The sequence below is a fragment of the Branchiostoma floridae genome, chromosome 9 (genome assembly GCF_000003815.2).
Source record: "Branchiostoma floridae strain S238N-H82 chromosome 9, Bfl_VNyyK, whole genome shotgun sequence".
In the NCBI taxonomy this organism is placed as follows: domain Eukaryota; kingdom Metazoa; phylum Chordata; class Leptocardii; order Amphioxiformes; family Branchiostomatidae; genus Branchiostoma; species Branchiostoma floridae.
The window spans coordinates 15,059,038-15,073,926 of NC_049987.1; the positions used below are offsets into that span (position 1 = coordinate 15,059,038).

At 42.1% G+C, this 14,889-nt stretch overlaps 2 long non-coding RNA genes across 3 annotated transcripts; both read left to right on the forward strand.

Annotated features, from left to right (window-relative positions):
* Positions 1–5,199: 5,199 nt before the first annotated feature.
* Positions 5,200–7,200, forward strand: LOC118423611. Of its 2 annotated transcripts, none has more exons than XR_004832074.1 (3): positions 5,200–5,377; positions 5,819–5,914; positions 6,619–7,200. It is a non-coding gene; the product is annotated as an uncharacterized LOC118423611 (long non-coding RNA). The 2 variants fall into 2 exon arrangements; XR_004832075.1 differs by having other exon boundaries at positions 5,822–5,914.
* Positions 7,201–10,659: 3,459 nt separating this feature from the next.
* Positions 10,660–14,652, forward strand: LOC118423669. The gene is made up of 2 exons (XR_004832081.1): positions 10,660–11,001; positions 11,324–14,652. It is a non-coding gene; the product is annotated as an uncharacterized LOC118423669 (long non-coding RNA).
* The last annotated feature ends 237 nt before the right edge of the window (positions 14,653–14,889 follow it).

Genomic DNA, 14,889 nt, shown 5'->3' on the forward strand with positions numbered 1-14,889 from the left:
AACCCCTGCCACGTACACACACATAAACCCCTGCCACGTAAACACAGGTAAACCCCTGCCACGTAAACACAGGGAAACCCCTGCCATGTAAATACAGGTAAACCCCTGCCACGTATACACAGGTAAACCCCTGCCTCGTAAACACAGATAAACCCCTGCCACGTAAACACAGATAAACCCCCTGCCGCGAAAACACAGGTAAACCCCTCCCACGTAAACACAGGCAAACCCCCGCGTGGTATAAGAAAAGATAAACCCCCTGCCCCGCAAAACATAAGAAAAACCCTCTGCCCCTAATAAACACAATGTAGAACCCTCTGCTCTCGTTACGGATAAACCCCCTGCCACGTAAACACAGATAAACACCTGCCACGTAAACACAGGTAAAACTCCTTGCCACGTAAAACAACAGGTAAACCCCCTGCCACGTAAAACACAAGGTAAACCCTCTGCCCCACGTAAACACAAGGGAAAACCCTCTGCCCACGTTAAACACAGGTAAACCCCTGCCACCTAAACACAGGTAAACCCCTGCCACGTAAACACAGGTAAACCCCTGCCACGTAAACACAGGTAAACCCCTGCCACGTAAACACAGGTAAACCCCTGCCACGTAAACACAGGTAAACCCCTGCCACGTAACGTTACGTTCCGGACCGACAATGTTTTGAAAGCTTTACTTCCGCTTCTCTGTCCAGCTCTCCGGTGTCCTACGATTCAGGCTCCGGCCTGGCCGAATAGTAGAAGGGGAATTTTGCCAAGTTAGAAATAAAAGTCTAGAGGGAGTTGACTAGGAGTGAACTGACCGGCCGACGGATAGCTGGATAGACTACAAAATATTGACTGAGATTCCCAGGGCAACTTATTTTTTCTATATATGGCCCAGTTCTTTTGTCTCCCGCTAACGTACAAGTCTGCTAGAAGACTAACTCAAAGCGATTCGTTAATGCGGCCTTAGCTTTTGACTTTGACTTTGACTTTGACTTTTACCGTACCATAATGCCTCACGCGAACTGCCCATGCGCACTGAGAACATTCATTCTTCGTTTACTTTGTGAAAGCAGTGAGTGCCACGCACCCAGCTGTTCGGCGCCACGAAAACTTGTACTTGCCGAGCTTCGACCAGCATCATCTACCTAGCATCTCGCCCTGGAGACCAGGTAGTTTTTGATACGCAACGTTCCAAGAGAATGATCGTGTAAAGTCAAGGTAACGCTAGGTACAAATGTACATGCAGGATGTGTTGTGGCCAAATAGCGAGTTGCCTAAAGTAACTAAACCATGTTGGACATACTTGTACAGGGGGCGTGACTAGCTTTAATACAGACCTTGGATGTCGGCTATGTCACATTTTGAGGTTCGCCAAATAGTGGCTATTGTGGCCTATGTATTTAGCAATGGAACCCAGTTCTTTTGTCTCCAGCTAACGTACAAGTCTGCTAGGAGACTAACTCAAAGCGATTCGTTTGACTTTCCCTTCACTCCATATTTCCTGAAAAAAATTTGGATAAGTGTTAAGAAATTTAACCTTACTTAAAACGTTAGTGAAAAAAGAATACTAGTACTGGCTTATATCAAGTCGCAGTTTTGATTACTATCATGAATGTCATGATGTCGTATCTAACTAAGTCTAACGGCCTCTATATTCTTTTGTCGTTACAGCTGAAGAGTATAGCAACGGCATCTTTCCAGACATGGATTTCCTTGTACTCTGTCTCCTTGTGGTTGTTGTGCTCTTGCTCGCAAGCGTTTTCCGAATGTTGAGTGATACCCAGGTCCCCTACTTTACTGCAATCATAATTGTGCTGTGCCTCATTCCCCTGGGGAATATTTACAACAACGCCAAGATGCTGGACCTGCAGCACAAGAGAGCGGATTTACACCACAAGATGGTGGAATACAGACGCCAGAAAGTTGAATTCATGCAAAATATCCTTACGGCGACTGATACTTATACTCAGGTGACCCAAGAGAGCGGCTGGCTTTGGGGTGTGAAACGTGTCATCACACATACGGTACAGAAGCTGCGGTATACTCCTGAACAAATCCATGCCTACATTGGAAGAATGTATGACCGAGACCTGGAATGGCAACAAGATGAGGACTGACCATACGTGGCTGAAACATCACGTGCAAAGTCATACTCGAGCTTAAACAACTACTAGTAACGTACACGTATCTCACTCAAGTACAGACTGGATTTCAATCTCTCCTACTTCGAAACAATTCAGGTTCCTCATGGGTTCAAGCCAATCTCTCCTGTGATATATCAGCAATACCATATATTTAGATGTTGAGACATATAAATGGTGTTCAGAAAGCCTTTATATTTAAACTGCGATGTTCAACAAAGAAGATTTTACAATAGAGGCCGTTTAATTACACACCCCATTTTCATATTTCGTACAATTATCTGGGTGTTGCAACAAAGCGAATTTATCCAGCTGGACCACACCACCAACGGATTTGGGGATTCTGTGCAATTAACAAGTGTGCGCTAATTAACTTGCAATAAGAGTAGAAACTTATATAAATTGTTGCATTGCTATACGGTTTGTTGATTTTAAAATAAATAAAAAAATATCACAGAGCAACCTAGTACATGTATGTGCAATGCAGGAACTATACCACTATGATGAAAAGCCGACTGTTTCATTTTATTCGGGTTTTATTTTTTATTTTTTTGCATTATTTCACGCTATACTAAACCTTCTTTGTTATACACCTCTAAGAGTGGCGTTTTAAGATGGTATACTAGTAATCTGCACTGCATCTGATATAATATCATAATATAATGCATGCAAAAACGACATAATGGTACTACTAGTATGCATTTTATACATTTGTTCTCAACGTAATGTTCTGGAGTCAGATTGTCCTTTACTGTTCTTTTTATGAAGTATCAGTTCTTTCATTGGCTACTACTGTTAGATACTAGTATTGGAAACGGATGTCGAATGCCGTGTATGTACAAGGCATTGTCATATAGAAGTGACATACACATTGTATCTATCACAAGTGAACTAACATTGTATCTATCACAAGTGAACTAAAGTTCTCTCTCTTTCTGATGATGGTCTTGCAAGTCTCTCTATGATACAAAAACTCGTCTAGACAACATACATGTAAGAGATGTGTACCGAAAATCACATTGTACACTGTCTGCTTCACTCTTAAGTAAGCTTCACTATCTATTGGTCGCCACACCCATGTCATAGGTCAAACTTTGACATTAAGTTTGACTCACAACAAGCTGACGCCTCATTTCTTGCAGTGGCTGTGGATCAATACTGGTATTTCCAACATTGCAGTCCGATTTGTGTCTCACAGGTGGGCATATCTTCGCTGTACAAATTCTAGATCTCTGAGGAAGGTTTGCCACGTTACGTATAAAGATTTTGCTCGTAATTTTCAATTGTGTCAAACGAGAAACCACGTGCTACCATCTCTGTTAGATTTGAAAGAAACGTTTATAACAGTTTTTTTTTTGTAATCAACGTGATATTAAGTCTATCTGTCGCTCACTGGTTGCTTCTTCTGTTTTAAGTTTACGCCCGGAATTCGAACGTAAGTTACTAGAAAATTGTTCAAAACCTACTTTATTCAAGTGTACAAATACATACACGTGTCATAGTGAGGGAACTGAGGCGTGTTAAGTATATGGACGTGACCAGATTATTAATCAACGTTCGACAACAACTACATCGTCGATGTGACTTAAATAAAGGTTGGTCCCATACAACTCAATAAAATGGGCGTTTTGACCCTCTACGGGTGGATTCGCACGTGCGTAAATGCATTCAATTCCGTATGAGGTCCGTATGGAAGTCTTAGCCTCTACCAGGCTCCACATGCCACTGTAAAAGTAGTAGAAATTGGACAAATATAGACATTTAGCACTCCAGATACGTTCTAAGGTGTATGCTTAGCCAATTTCTACTACTGTAAATGCATTTATGTTCGCGGGGATTTAATTTCGAGGTAGCAGGAAAAGGGACGTTTCGCGGTGGTTTTAATTTCGCGGTAATACCATAGACTGCAGTCAAATACCATAATAGAAAAATGTTCGCGGTGGTTTTAACTTCGCGGTGAAGTGGTCACCGCGGAAACCGCGAACATTAATCCACCGCAAACATTTCTGCTTTTGCAATATTTTTAGTGCCTGTGGAGCCTGGTAGAGGTTAAGCATTTCATACGGACGTCATACGGAATGATCTGCACTGAGCCCACTTTACATAGTATATATCGGTGTAGTTATGTGTTTTAATCGGTTACTTCTTATTGGCATACTTTTGCTGTATTATAGGATGGATATCATCGATTACGGCAGGGGATTGGTCCTGTGTTTCCTCGTAGCCGCGGTTGTAGTGACTGTGATCCGGTGGATGGATCGTCGCAAGGCCTACATTTTCGTCATGATGCTGACTTTCGTGCTCTATAGCTACGTATACTTCTATCTGCAGCCAATACCAGACATGCCAGATTGGCGTTGGTATGACTAAAACTATCCAGAAACCCCGTGGCAGCCTTCCGTTTAAGGAAAGAGCGACTGTGTTCTGCAAGGTTCGTGGCACGGTGAACTGAGCTATGCGGTATGAGTATGAGTGGAAGACGGCAAGGACTAAATAAATAAAGTGCAAAATTCAATTATTGTGTTACATCTGGCTAATATTAGTGACCTTATCCATATTTTCACCTGTAATATTCACAGTGCAAACTGTGGTTGGGTAGTGATAAGGAGTTGGGAAAGATTCTGAATGTGGAACAGGGGCTTAACAAAAGATATTGACAATCGTTTCTCTTTAGAAGTCACGAATAGAACAATAATAGATCAGTTTTGATCAAATTCAAGTTTCAAGTTTTATATGATCGATCAATTGATGAGATACATGCGATTGTTAACAATCGGCCTGTATCCTACAGCTAAGACAGAATGGCCACGCAATGTAGTTCCACATATTGTCGCTAGACGACTCTTGCATGTGACAAGTTTCGGTGAAAAATTTCCCCATTTTTGCCTTTAGTTTGTTATGGTACTATACCGTATCTGTGATGAATAGATGATCATTATATACATAATAAACTTCTTAATGCGTTTTTGTAATTCCTTATTAAAATCTATTCTAATATATCTAATTTATCGAGTGACTTCATGTTTGGAGTATACAGCCGTGCATCACTGAAGCGGAAAAGGGAAACTCTCTAAGTTTCGATGACGTGTACTAAGAGTTTCACTCCTTCATAGCTACGGTACATTTCGCACAGAAGCGCAGATAACACCATATACTGTACGTGTATCACAGGAGAGCTACCCATTGCGTGACCTATCTCATTGCGTGACGAAGCACATCTTAAAAGTAGTAAGGAACTGTTACAGGTAAATGAAAAATTCTTTCTAGTTTTCTTTCCTTTATGTTGTCGTCTATCAGAATTATCGAGCTGTTAGTATCTTTCGTCTTCTACTGTCTCCGAAAATGAAGTCGAACCCAATAACCCAGAATCTAGAGTTGGCTTTCTGACTAGAGTAGATACTTGGATTTTTACGTTGTTTGAATCTCCTATGTTACTCGCAATTCGCTTCTGGAATAAGCTATGATAACCTTACAGTATATATAGGGGGTTGTGGAAAAAAAATCTGAGAGGTTAAATTCCCAGAGACAATGGAAAGCAAATATCCACGCGATCTGCAATCGAGACGAAGGATTGTTTATGGTTAATTGGGCCTTAGCTTCTGACTTTGACTTTTACCGTACCATAATGCCTCACGCCAACTGCTCATGCGCACTGAGAACATTCATTCTTTGTTTGTTTTCGAAAGCAGTGGGTGTCATACACCCTTACCAGCTCTTCGGCGCCACGAAAACTTGAGCTTCGACCCCGCATCGTCTAATTCGCATCTCGCCCTGGAGACCAGGTAGTTTTTAATACACAACGTTCCAAGAGAATGACCGTGCGTAACACTAAGTCAACGTAACACTAAGTAAAAGTGTGCATGTAAGAAGTTGTGGCAAAATAGAGATTTGCCTAGAGTGGACATTGTTCATGTTAGACATTGCCCATGGGGCATGACTAGTTTTACATACCTTGGATGTCGGCCATGTCACGTAGTCTTTATCAGACTCCCGCCTGGTCGAATAAGAGGACTTTGGCCAAGTTAGGAATAAAAGCCTAGTAGGAGTGAGTGTTGGCCGGCCTGGCACAAACTGTACTCCTCTGGCGCGTTTTCTGTCTTATTTGACCAATTTTTACTGTTTTTCCAGCGACCTGTGGAGCCTGGTAGAGGGTACATGTCACGTCCTTAGGTTCGCCATAATGGTGGTTATTATAGTCTGTGTGTTCAGCAATGGTCTGCCACCAATGCCAGAGTGACTTTGGTGAAGAACAGACTAAACAAGACCTAACATCCTATGACAGAGTTCTTTTGCAGAGAGAGAATTTTGGACCAGATATTAGAACGTTACATTAAAGCTTCTTCGTGACATTGCATATACATTGTACAATCTGTCTATCATGCCGGCTTTTCGACTGACGTAATGGTTTTAGCATATTATGTATATAGTCCTTTATAGTTGTTTATTTGTCTCCTTTTTTATCATCCGTTTCTTTTTTTATTCGTAGAATGGATGCTGAATCTATGGTCCCCTATTTGGCTGTCGGATACATCGTATGGATCGCCACAGTCGGAGGGATAGTCACCATCGTCCGAGCCATGGAGTATCAGGAGGCTTTGAAGAAAGCCGTGGTGGTGGCTACCGCTCTCTATGCTGTTTTTAGCGCCGTTTTACTTCTCAGTGACACGCATATGCGAACGAAGACCTAAAACAATGGTCTTAACAGCGTGTGACATTCTTCAGACAGCTGAACCTGAGTGGAGCGACTGAAGCATTATGGCTTTTAACAAAGGCGAAGGAATAGTAAAATAACTTCAATAACTGTCGTCGTATTTTTCTGTGTCGTATGTTTACCCTAAAACAACATATCGTGAGAGGGACGGCAAGGAATGCGAACCAGGACAGAAGTTGTCACCAGCTTGGATTTTAAGTGTGCTGCATAGACCATGTATGTTTTATAATCACGATAGTGTGAACTGATAATGTGTGTGTGCTTTTTCTACATCTGTAGATAGACAATTAGAAAGAATCATTCATGTATATGTGCAAAAGCACTGCTAAGTAACACAACATACCCGTCCGCACTGTTCAAAATACTTACTAAAACCATTACTACTATAAATGATATACTACTATCAGTGTGTTCTTGCCTGTATTTTCGACTGTGATGAGGTTGTACGCGCGCGCGCGCGAGAGAGAGAGAGAGAGAGAGAGGGAGGGAGGAGGGAGAGGGAGAGGGAGAGAGAGAGAGAGAGAGAGAGAGAGAGAGAGAGAGAGAGAGAGAGAGAGAGAGAGAGAGAGAGAGAGAGAGAGAGAGAGAGAGAGAGAGAGAGAGAGAGAGAGAGAGATGCATTAAGCCACATAATTCACATTAAAAATCAGGCAAAACCACACAGTCTTGTGTTGAAGTTTCAGGCAATCTAAAGTAAAGTAGACTGAGACAGAGACGTCTGCAAATCTTGAAAAAATGTAGCAACATGTTGTGCATATCCCTTTATGATGACTATGGTTTCTTTGTTGTGTCCAAAAAACCGACGTCACACAGTTAACGAACTTCGGCTGAATTTGTTAATCGCAAGAAGTCCGACTTTTTTTTAAGTATTAAGAGAGTTGAGCGTATATTTTTCGCCGGAAATCGAAAACCTGATCATTAGATGGAGCCCAGTGACCTGAGAACCTCAGTGTAGGGGATTGTGGCCAACAGTCGAGACAAAGCAACGTTCACACTGTTAGGTCCTTATTACCTTTGACAATGGACCAGAATGTATCCCACTGCACATAACATTAGCTTTACGTTTACTTTACTCAAGCGATGAACGTCATGCACGTACTCAAGCAAAGTGTCCGGAGCTCGGAGACACAGAAACATGGAGAGTGTCGTGCCCTCATTTCTACTTCGCATTTAACCTAGAAAACCATAATATTATTGCCATTGCCTTTTCAAAGGTTAGGATGTACTCTGGCCTTCTCGTAACAAAAACCCAATAGTGAGATAAGTTGTTCCCACACTTCAGGTTCCGGGTCGGAGTTCAAATCTGACCGGAGTTGGCGGAAGGGTAGTGTAATAGGCCGGAAGTGCGCTGTTGTCTCCCTAACTTTTGCTCCCTATTGCTTGGTGATCGTTATAGCTGAGCATAGATTTGTCGTATTTCCTGAAAACCCCGTGGGTTGTATTATTTTTGTGCGAGGATTAGTTGGTCGGCCAGCGAAACCATTGAAGAAATGACGTCATCGGAGATTGCAAAAAAGTGATCACATGGAATTTTTTTATTTTCATTTTACACAAACATGAAGAATTTAGCTTCTCTACCACGTAGGCCGTTATCGTGGGAAAATTCGTTTTTTCCAAGCAGCTTCGATCAAAAAAGTGTTAAAAAATAATAGTTTCCGGGTCCGAAATTAAAATTTTACTACATATTCTATCCAAAATAAAGAGGCAACAGACGATAACAATAGTTTTGTCGGAAAGAGGTAGTAAACGGCTTTCCACAATACTGATTGATTTTCGCGTCCTACGTTTACTAGCGGAACTTTAGCCCTTCGGCCTGAGGCTGTCCGCCAACCTCCGAAATCGTAAAAGAAACTCCGGTCCGATACCTTCAGGCTCCACACTTGTGTTGTTGACACTGATTGTATATCCGGCTGTGACGTTGAAACTTTGTAACTTTGACCCTAGACCACAACGTCTCACACTGCACATTCGCAGTCAGAGCATTGCTTTCTGTTTACGTAACATTATCATCGAGCAGTGCAAGCTCTCCAGAGACACAGAAAGACATGCGTCCAGAGAGCTTTCATTCCGGTCCGGCATTTCTTTTTCGCAGTCTCTAGAAGAATAGATAACGGTTAGACATACTCTTATACACCGTCACAAGAGAGCGACCGCTCAAAATCAAGGTAACGCTAGTCAAACAAGTACAAAATTTACTGTGCAGTTGTTGTTATACTTTTGTTAAGGTTTACTGTAGCCTTCTCGACTTACTAAAATAACAGAAACTCGGTGGTTAAGGTTTCTGGGAATACCTGTCTTGCAGGCCAGGGTTTATGTCCGTTTGCGTTGGCAATCATGCGCTGTTTTCTTATTGCATATCAGTTCTGAGTGTGTCAGGTTTCTAACAGTCGCCTAACCTTTATAAAGATACAGCTAAATTGTTCTTCTTTCGCGCTTTCGCGTAGTTATACATTTTTTTGTGGATCAATGTCATTTTTCTGTTTTATAGGATGGCTGAGCCCGACTTCCCCATTTGGATTGTCTTCATAGTAGTGTTTGTGTTTTTAGTCTGGCTGATCCGGGCCGTGGATCAGATCCGCCAGGCCTTTATATATAACTTGAAAATCGTCGTAGTAGTGGCGGGTTTCTTGCTCTTTGTATTTTGGCTAATGTCGTAAACAGATGACCTATAACCAGGTGTTGGTGGCACTGTGGATAGCTGAACTGCATCCCATCCCGGACTCACGCGCCGATTGGAAAAAAAAAAACTTTGTACGCGAACTATTTTAATAGACGTTTGGTTTTGCGGATGAATACTATGTTGCGTACTATTGTGTGTCTTTGAAGGGGAAGTTCCTTCAGTTTCGATGACGAATCCTGAGAGTTTCGCTTCCCTCATTTCTACCGCACATTTTACCTCAAACTTCGGACCAGGCAAACTTCGGACCAGGTAACTGTCACTAAGCCACACACTCGAAAGAGAGAGAAATCGGAAGAGGAGCATCTGAAAAATAACAACTTTAAGGTAACATTAATTTTTATTTTTGCCATTACGCCGTTTTTTGGCGTATCTTATTACCTGGATGTCTAATCTTCATCGACGTATAAACGGAATGGTTATAAAGAAGTATGACGAACCACACAGGCGATCGATGAGTTTGAAAGCGTTAAACGTTTTCCCCTGTGTTTGCTGCACTTGCATGCGTAGCTTTCACAGCGTTCATCGGCAGATATCAAGTTTCTCAACCACAGTTCTCCGTGTTTACATTGTATCACTCAATGGCTGCCAAAGCACGAGAGGCATATCTTCATAACCCACCTTAGTCAAGCAGTGAAAGTCCATTCAAATCAAGGATGTTCTGTTTCATTCACGGCTGAAAGGCTATACCGTGATCGTATACCCTTGTATTTCTGAGCTGTGAAAGCCTATAGCAAAATACTGTAAATGCAGAAATGTTCGCGGTGGAATAATGTTCGCGATTTTCGCGGTGACCACTTCACCGCGAACTTAAATCCACCGCGAACATTTTCCTATTATGGTATTAGACTGCAGTCTATGGTGTTACCGCGAAAAGATGAAACTCTTCTGCCGGCTAAACTCAGCTAAGATCTCCTTGGAGATTAGCAAGTTGATTTTATAGATGACATCAACGTAAATTCTCGCCTGATTTCATAAAAAGATTTTTTTTTTCTTCTTCGGAGTTGGTCAACATGACGAGAAAAAAACAATTGGGTAAATAGGTTAATGTAATATACGCCCTATCTCGCTATTTTTGCGGTCTGCAGAAGATATCGATGTCATCCATAAATTTTACTTGCTGCGGCCTACGATTCAAGCCCAGATATCCAAGCAGGACAACAAAGTAACGTTTTATGTAACGACCGATCTTTTAACAGCAAAGGCGACTGAAACCAAATATCTACGTCGAGACAATGGAGTGTTTACAAGTTGGCATTAGACCACATCGTACTAAACTGTACATGCGCTCTCAGAACATTGCTTTCATTCAACTTTACCGAAGCAGTGGAAGCAGTGCAAGCTGTCCGGAGACACAGAAAGAAACGTGTCCAGAGAGCTTTCAGTTCGGTCCTGCATTTCTTTTTCGCAGTCTCCAGAAGAACAGGTAACACCACATACTCATACACACCATCACAAGAGAGCGACCGTTCAAAATCAAGGTAACGCTGGATAGCCAGACTAGTCCAAATGTACTTAGCAATTGTTGCCATTCTTTTGTAAGCGTGTTTTAACGTAAGCAAACTGAAACGTAGTGGTTAAGCTGTGACCGTGTTAAACATTGTTGTACAATGTCTAGCCTATCAGGCTTCCTGTCCGTTTATTTTGCTGATCATACGCTGTTCTCTGGTTGAATATCAGTTCTGAGTGTTCGGTTTCTAACTGTTACCTAGCCTTTATAAAAAGAAAACAACCAATTGTTCTTATTCCACTGTGTGTACAGTTAATTTGCTGAACGTTCAATATGATGCTTCTGTTGTATAGGATGGCGCAGCCTATACAGGACCACGACTCGCCCGACACGCCCTTCAGTTGGACCGTCTTCATAACGGTGGCAGCGGTGTTAGTCTTGCTGATCCGTACCGTGGATTTACGCCAGGCCTTTACAATAGCCGTGGTGGCGGGTTTCGTGGTCTTTGTATTCGCTTACATCTTACTGTTAGCACGGGGTGCCTAATGTGGTGAATAGATGACTAAAGGTAAGGGCACAACCCGCCGTACGTGCAATCTGTCAGGACGTTTTTTTTTTAGGCCACGTCCGCCATGTTTTCTGAAAACGTTCAGGCTGTACCGGCAGGGCAGGCGCGTCGCCCGTACTGATACATACTGGGGACGAGTCCAAAGCCTGATGGCACACAAAATTTTGCATGCATGTAAAGTTCTACGGCGTGTCTGCGTGCTCCAAAATCCGTCGGCAAACATGTTTCGCCGTGTGGCTACTAGTGTTATGTGCTCGAATGAGCATAGTACAGCATGTCCTTGCTTTTTATAGGCCAAGTGCATAGTGCCCTGACCAGGTGCAAGGTGCCCTAGGTAGCTTAACCAATCACAGTTCAGCAAAATGAGGTAGTATAGTCTGCTCTAGGTCTAGGCGCACTGCATGACCTCACTTGACCTTTGTACCCGAACTATATTAGACCTTGGGCTTCGCGGATGAATACAGTGCTGTGTGTCGAAGTCTCTTTTGTGTGTCTTTGAAGGGGAAGTTCCTTCAGTTTCGATAACGAATCTTGATAGTTTCGCTCCCCTCATTTTTACCGCGCCTTTTACCTCAAACTTCGGACCAGGTAACACCGTCAGACAGCTCCACACTTGAAAGAGAGATAATTTGGAACAGTAGCTACTGAAAGGCATATAAGAAACTTTCAGGTAACATTTTTAATGTTGTCATTCTTTTACCGGGCTCCGTCTTTAGTGTACCGTATCAAAAATTGAATCATTTTATGTGGCACATTTGTTTATCTGCAATTCCGTGTTTCAAAGCTATAGCCTCTTTTGTCTTGTATGGCTAACATATTGTACTCTCTCCATCATTTCATCCTGTGTACGTAGTCGAGACACTGAACTTTCTCCCCAAATATTTGCTATGGCAGTATATACGTAGTTGTTGTTTATGGCATGGGGGTCGACAAAAGCTTCTAGGTTAGGTTTACTACCCAATCCAAGCACGTCAGTGCTGTAAAGCGTAAGGGTTATCAAGAAATATCGTCAACCACATAGGGAGATCGATGATGTTGAAGGAGCGAAATGCTCTTTCCCCCAAGATGTGGAAAGTTCAAAATGTCAGCGTAAGTTAGCTTTACCTGTATGCGTGGCTACGGTTTTCATAGCGTTCATGAATATGCAGCTATCACCTTTCTCGGCCACAGTAACTTTTATTTACATTGTAATATATCAGCAATGGTAGTGAATCAGTGAAAGCCTATTGAAATTAAGCATGTGACAGATGGTGAAAAACATTGTGCTGTTAAGATGGCGAGGTATGAAATTTCTTTTGTGTCCCGAGGCTGTAGTGGTAGACAAACATATCTCACGGTTGCAACTCCACGCAGTTGTCTAGTTTTTATTCAGATCTAGACCTCTGGTAAAAGTACCTTTTTTTTTCAATAACCTGAAAATAAATCTTAGAAATTCTTCTGCACATGAGAAACATGAAAAAAAAACAAGGGGTTGTTCAGGTCAAACGCCGGGAACAGCGGACTCAACAAACTACAACTTTGACCTCAGTTTTTCCTGTATCCACCCGCATAGGGCAGGCAGGACCCAACAACTCACATCTGTTCAATCTAAATTGCTGAGCTGAAGAAAGTTTGACCAAAATTGGAAAGCGTAGACATTACCTGTTCCTTCCAACCCCCAGACCAGAGTATCCAGATAGGGCCGAAATTTTCAAGGAAAAGAAGGCATGGTTTTCAAGGGATTTAAGCTGCCATTTTGAGCCCTCCACTGCGCAACTCAACTGTGACGTCTGACCTGTGCGCTTTATACATATCTATAGTTGTAAGCTCGTAGGATCTACATCATAATTCCGACTTAGTCTTTGTAGGATGGGCGCCTTCCTCCTGGCCATTATTGGATTGATCGTATGTGTCGGCGTAGCCTGGGGTGCACTCGCAGCGTTCCGAGTCTGGGATCTGCGCCTGACCTTTAAATTTCTCGGAATCGTGGTTGGTGTGATGTACTTGATTATCTTCTTTCTCATTGTCATCATGACCGGGACCGGAAGGGAACAGAAAGGTGACTAGAACTCCCCTTTACAACACTGTGTCAACCTTCAAGAAGCTGGCGGCGACTGCAACTACTGGGCTACTACAACGCCAACGAAGGAAAAGTAGAGTATATATCCTCACAAACTTTCGTCAACGAATGTATGCGGAACACAAAATTAACGCCTGACTCAGTAACCGACATCGACGGACGAGGCAAGACAGCGCCAAGGATCTATATGTAGGATACAGTGTGCGGCGTAGTTTATTCAAATATTCAAGATTGCTTGAAGTGATTATAATATGTAATAGTGTCCTACTACTGCGCCAGGGAAAATTCAATCCATGTTTTCTAGCTGTGCTCTTTTTTTGAATAGACAAAGAGAGAAATAGAGACAAATAGAGCAACGACAAAAAAAGAATATGCATGTAAAACATAATGAATCCTTTAACCCTGTCAAATGTTATCACAACTACTTCTGTCGCCTAACATGTATGTCCGTCTTGTATTGTTGACACTAGGTGTATTTCCGACGGTGGCGTTTTATGAATTTTTCTAGTTGTATTTCTGATATTTGTGTCTACAAAAATTACGATAGCGAGTGTTGGCCTGATCTACTTGTAGGTTTATCATGTTCTACGTGGCAGGGAATCCCTGCTTGGTTTCATTGACGTAGCGAGCGAGTTTCACTTCCTCATTTTTGACTGCCTATTGTTACCGGAGAACCATCATGCCTAAATGCGTCTTACAGGTTGCATTGAGATACGTATTTGTAAATTAGTAACCTGTAAAATTTAAGGTAATGTGTACTTTATTTGCACATGTTTATTTGAGAGAGAGAGTAGGAGTAAGAGAGAGAGAGAGAGAGAGAGAGAGAGAGAGAGAGAGAGAGAGAGAGAGAGAGAGAGAGAGAGAGAGAGAGAAATAGAGAGAAGTAGAGAAAGATAGAGAGCGTGGGCAAATTACATTCATGTATGTTATTCTGTCTGTATTGTGTTGTTGACAACTAACACTAAGTGTATTTCCGAATATGACGTTTTATGACTTCTTGTAAATGTAGCTAGTGCTATTATATGTTAATCGGAATAAAGCAGTTTTTGCTATTGTTTTGATTAAACTCTGTGTGTGTTTTGCGTGCTCTATGTGACAGGGGTATCACCACTGGTTTCGGTGACGTATGTACTACGCGACAGGTGTTTGACCCAACAGTACCAGCTGAGCCCTTTAATACTGTACGCTTTACATGCATAATAAGACGCGTATTTGTAACCGAACAGAGATAATATCTTAAAGTTGTCGATTATGGTAATCAGTCTTTAGTACACAGCCTGAGGAGAAGAAGC